Source organism: Lytechinus variegatus, chromosome 4 (assembly GCF_018143015.1).
Source record: "Lytechinus variegatus isolate NC3 chromosome 4, Lvar_3.0, whole genome shotgun sequence".
Taxonomy (NCBI): Eukaryota; Metazoa; Echinodermata; class Echinoidea; order Temnopleuroida; family Toxopneustidae; genus Lytechinus; species Lytechinus variegatus.
The window spans coordinates 25,436,601-25,442,776 of record NC_054743.1 but is presented as its reverse complement, the minus strand read 5'-3'; positions in this window follow the sequence as shown (position 1 = coordinate 25,442,776).

Here is a 6,176-nt window from a genome sequence, read left to right as displayed (position 1 = left end):
TAGGTAATACCAGGCACTCTCTATCGAAAACACAAGCTACAAACGCCCACAAAATGTGCATAGGCTCTCTTGAACACCGGGAGTCCGGGATACACATGCACCCTCATATACACCCCACATGCCAGCACATGAATAAACCAATATGGTTCAGTGATGTTGAATAAAACGGCCACTAGATCTTACCGTCTAAGTTTCATTTCGGCGGGATTGAAGACGTATTTTAATCCCCCGATCCCAATCGCTTCGGGAACTGACTTGTAGAGACGGCCAACCATGAAACCCGGTCCCTGTATTTCACGCTCACAGGGATGTCTACATGAAAATCCTCTATTCCAGGCTTAGTTAAGCCACTAATCGTTTTAAGTCCAGGTCCATCTAAGAAGGTCCTGGGCCACCTGCAAAAGGTGATACCTGGACTTGCTGTAACGGCATGATATAGACCTACTGCAGGCCGACGCATCTAACTCGATCGGTTTTGAAATGTATTAAAAAGGTTTTCTTCTTGATCCGCTGATGGTTATGATAGCAATATTTTCAAGAAGAATCTAAATAATTCTGGTTAGATCGAACCAGTATTGAGGATACTAAACCAAGTCGCGACTGCATGTAATATTGTAATTATTGAAAACACCGATCTCAAGGCATGTCAGCGCTAGCCTTCCAACCTTAAAAGAGTACATTGTTCGGATGAATAACGCGTTCTTTACAAGAGTACCATTAAAATGAGATCTGAAAGCTATTACAAAATGGACTAAATTACTTAAAAGATATATTTGTCATCCTCTAATTGGTATTGCGCACATTTATATATTTTTTCATTTGAACGAAAAGACGATGATTCTAATTCATGTTCTGTCTTGGCGGGGCTAGTATTGCATAACATTATATTATGGGAAGCACTTAAATTGTTTACTCTTTAATTTGAAGCAACATTTAAAAAGGTAAACGTCCATTGTATCATTTACTCGCGGTGTTTACATTGAATACGGTTTCAACTTGCAATTAGGGGTGGCAATATGAATTAGCAACTGTATGCGAATGATGGAGATCAGATCTGATAGAATAGGTTTTTTAAAAGGGCTAATGGAAATTCAGACAAGAATCCAAATTATAATGGTTTAACATGGAAGCATAAAAGTGTCATCGGGAGGAGGTAATGATACTCTCTCGTCATGTCAATATCTTGTAGAAAAAATGAACAGATGAGCATTTCATCAACATTTTGTTGTCAGATATGTCAACTTTCTTTGAATTTCATTGCCTGACAAGCACTGTTACTGATAAAACAGGGCTTGTAGACGAAAAAAAAAACGCTCGGCAAGACCTTTCATGAAATGTTCCCCCGGGGGGGGGGGCACTTCCATTCACGAGTGGATACCATGCGCGACCATGGGGTCTCGAAAAGCACCCTAAATACGTAATTTCCATGTTCTGAAAATGCACCCCTTAACAAGTATTGGCGTGTGAAACCCTACCCTTAACAAGTATTGGAAACAAAACGATACTCTTGGCAAATATTCCCTGAAATGAACCCCTAAACAAGTAGAGGAATGATTTATTGTTACGGGTCCTTCGGTCGTCCGCTGTACCTTATTTGGTTTAGTACGACCCCACTTCTACACCTCGCGCAAATCGGACTCTAAACACGAAGTGTTGGGGCAAAAAGGACATCCTTTATAAAACATTTTCATTTTGTTTTATCATCCCCGCAAATTCGACCCTAAACACGTAATTTTCCGAGCGAAATAGATACCCTTTTTTCATTATTTTTGTGTTTTTGACACCCTTATCACGTTACGTACGTAACGTGCCCTATCGTGAAAAAGACATCCTTTTTACGTTTTTTTTGTCGCGCATGGTATCCACTCGTCAATGTAAGTGGCCCCCCGGGATGTTCCCCTAACGTCTCAGTCATAGATCTTGTTCATGTCAACATCCTGTAAATGATATTTTTGCATTACAAGATCTGACAAGATCTGCGTCATGTCAACATTCGCAAGACGAGATGATAGGCTGATCGGACCTCGTCATCCTGTAGAAGGGTGATCAGTACATAGAATCTTAGATTTTATCGTGTCTATTTCCTTTTGTAGAGATGACCAGATGACGAGAATTTGGATCTCATTGCCATGATCATCTTGACTTTTTTAAAGAAATTATAGGATGACAAAAATCGTGGTAAATCTCTCCGACACGATATAGACATGACGAAATGCGAAATCTTGCCATCTGGTTGTCTTCAACACAATGCAGACATGACGAGATCTAAGATCAATCATGTCATATAATCATTGTCCCACGTAATGTAGACATAACGAGATCCAAGATCATGTCACCTGACCATCTGTTCTGCAACATATAGATTACATCCCTTAGAAGATCCGTGATCTTGTCATTTCATTTTTTTTTCTAAGGGATGTAGTTGGGATGATAATCTGAACATCTAGATTCTAGATGGCCCTTACAAGCTTCCATGGTCATGTCTACATAAGAGATGATGAACGGACTATAGTTGTTTCATAAAGCTGTCCATAAGTTTAGAGCGACTTTAAGAACGACTGGTGATCCTTTCTTGTGGTATATTCACCATGAAATGCTCATTGGTGATTAATTAGCGCGTAAGAAAGTTGCACCAGTCGATCTTAAAGTCGCTCTTAACTTTCGAAGAGCTTTATGAAACGGCCTCTTGGCATTCATGTCTCCAGTACAGAAATGATGATCAGATGACAAGAACTGAAAATTCGTCATGTCTGCAGAAGGTAATGATGATCAGATCACTAGATCTGTTTACGGTAAAGATGATGAGCAGATAATTGGAACTGGGATCTAGTCATGTCTACAGACGAGTTAACGATCAGATGACAAGATCTCAGATCTGGTCATTTCTACATAAAAGAAGGTGATCATATGACTAGATCTCTGATCTTGTCATGTTTTCAAAAGAGACGATGATCAATAGTAATTGAACGTGATTGGCTTATTTTTGTCACTTATTGCGCATTTTGATGTGAAACTTAATTTCGCCTGCCTTTTCTTGCTATTAACTAGCAACAATAAAGCTGGTTTATTGGGTTTTGAGTTCTCACTAAAACCGGTAAGAGTTCATACTAATAGGTTACGTTTTCAGATTTAAATATAAGATACATTATCATCCCAAATAAGATACATCAAAGTGCACAGAAATCAAAATACAAGACACAGAAATTGGACACAAACACAAAAAATGGAAAGTACATTGAATTCTGAGCAAATATAAGTCTTTAGTTCAAACCAGTACCCGAGTAACCCGAATCCCAAATCAATATTTGTTGTCATACGTCACAACAAATGGGGATAATTTAAACGGCCAGGGGAAATCTAGGTGAAATAGTTCAAAAACACCGTGCAATGTGAATCCTCGTGGATGCTTTACAATGGGGTTCCTGTTTGCTGGTTTATTACAAAGAAGCAATATCCAAACTCAAATTTGCAAGGGACACTGCGCCTTTCCACCCAATTTGACCGTCTGTGTACGGAGCGTGAGGCAATGGGAAGTGCGTTTCCGACTCTGTTAGGAGGCGGCTATTGCAGCTTTCTAACTACCCGGGTTAACGTTTCGTAAGTTACGGTGTCCCAAAGCGAATTTTAGGGCCAAAACGCCTATTGTGTCGGTAAACATAGGCACTGGAAACAATTTTCTATTCAATTTATGTTTAAGCTAATATTGCGTGATTTTTTTCGACAGAAAAAAACAATAGGATATCATAAAAAAGTAACATAAGTTCAAACAGTGTAGCTATAATAGTGGGGTATAAAGTTCAGAACGATAAAATTCTGACTCATCGGTATTAAGGGTTTGTCTAAATTTGGAAAAGGGCCGAACCCTTAATACTAGACATAAGAGGTCTATTTTGAGAATACTAATTCTAATAAGAACAATACTACAAATGTAAATAATGATGACGATAATGATGAATATAATTATTAACAATGATCCCCATCACCTTTAATAGACAAAGACATTATTATTGCAAAAGATAAAGTTACTGATATAACTCAAATATGCACATAAGTCACAAATATATCGAAACATTACTATGCACGTGAAGAAGCATATACATGGACAATACCTCTTCAGAAGTAGGCCTCGAGTAATTATGATAAAGATCTACGGACAATTATAATACGTTCTTTCAAGCAAGTGCATGATGTAGTCGTGATTTAAAAACCATATCAAGAGCAATTATTGTCACAGTCAAAATGATTTGAACTCCAGGTTGCAGGTGTTTTAAGATTTGTAAACATGCTTCAGTTACTATAACAGTTTGATGAATTTTGCTTGTTTTGTCGCTGCCATGACCGATTTATAGGTTTTCGTATGAAATCTAGTAAGGAGGGTTGGGGGGGGGGGGGGGGTGTTGATAGTTACTGTAGATAGTATGACCTGAATTCATAAAAGATGTTTAAACCCAGGGGAGGGGGGGGGGGGTAAACTTCTTTTGTGAATACGGGCCTATGAGTGGATGAAGTTGATGATGGACAAAATAAGATGCTTTTGTCTGGGGAGTCAGAAAGAGTTTGTGTGGGAGGAAGATTGGTCGGTAGAGGGGAGAGAGTGGATGTCAGTAACTAAGAGAAAGATTTGGGGAGGAGCACAGATTTTGTTTTGTGACTGAATAGGAGACAAAAGGGACGAAAGTCTCTGTGTAAGAGAGAGAGAGAGAGAAAAAAAACGCATGTGTGGGAGTGGGAGATACTATGTGGCGGAGTATGTGTAACTAACAGAAAAAGTTGATGAGAAATAAATTTTGTGTGTGAGAGAATATGAGAGTGTGGAGAAGGTATTTGGGGAGTGTGTTTGCGTGGAGGATTACTAAGGGGAGAGAGTGTGTGGGGTGGGAAAATAGAGAGGGAGAGAGAGTGTGTGTGTAGGGAAAGAGTTGACGGTGAGAGAGAGGGAGAGCGGAACGGAGGGGCTGGGGAGAGTGGTGATATAGAGCGAATGGGCATATTAAGTACATGTAGTTATAATATGGGCATTGTAAAAAACAAAAAAAAAACTTGTCCCCATGAAATCATCCGCCCTGCTAACCAATCACACATAATCCATATAGATTTACCGACCGTAATTTATTTCATAATAACCTAGTCCTGAATCATTCTTTCGAATTTCACAAACATCTGCAGGAGGTGAAACAAATACATCTACTGATTTTAATAACCTATCTATTTTTTCCCTGAAAAGTACTAAAATATAAAGAATTAATACAGTGCAAACTAAAAAAATCATAAAAACCTGTAAAAAATATTTTTCAAAATATTAAATCGATTTTTAGTGCATAGATGGCATATTATACAGATATTGACTAATGGGGTGTGTAATATAAACATTCTTTGGACCGCCGGATTTGTATTTTCCCGAAGCGCGCAGCGCTGAGGGAAAATATGATCACGAGGGAAAATATTAATCCTTTTTTACACATCCCATCAGTCAATATCTGTTATATTAAATAGCCTCTAATGCCTTAGGCCTAACGATGCATGCGTGCAGCATGTTTATGATATTCAAAGTGATTGATTGAACTGGTATAGATCTAACATTAGATATTGATCTATATATATCTAAGTAACGTTAGTCTAACGCAGTGAATGACCCTTTTCTATTCAAATCAACTTTGTTTAGGCCTAGCCCTAGATCTAAATCTAAGTTCGAGCCCAGTCCAGGTCCAAGGCAGGCTGATAATGCATGGTAACATGTAATCCACAAGAGGGCGCCATACACGTAAAATATATTCATGGACCGGTTAGTCAATATATTCATCGAAGGTGGACCGGCTGGGAAAATACATGGATTTCGATCATATCACGTGACGCGCAATTGATCAATCGCGCTTGGCTGTCTTGGCTATCTAATATAGTCTCCTATATCAGATAACACCACCAACAACCCACTTTTTCCATGTCTGTTTCTTTGCGCCAAATGAAGGTAATGGTCACATAGAAATCAGAAATGTAAAAAACACCCGTTGCATTCGTTACTGATGCTATTGGAATTATTTGTCAGAATTGCAATATCATACTGTTTTACACAACGGAAATATTGTTGACGCGTGATTACCTGCAAGATCTCAATTTTGTTTCGCGAGGTTTGTGTGAAGTGAAACCATAATATGAGTAAAACATTGAAAAAGTCGCAA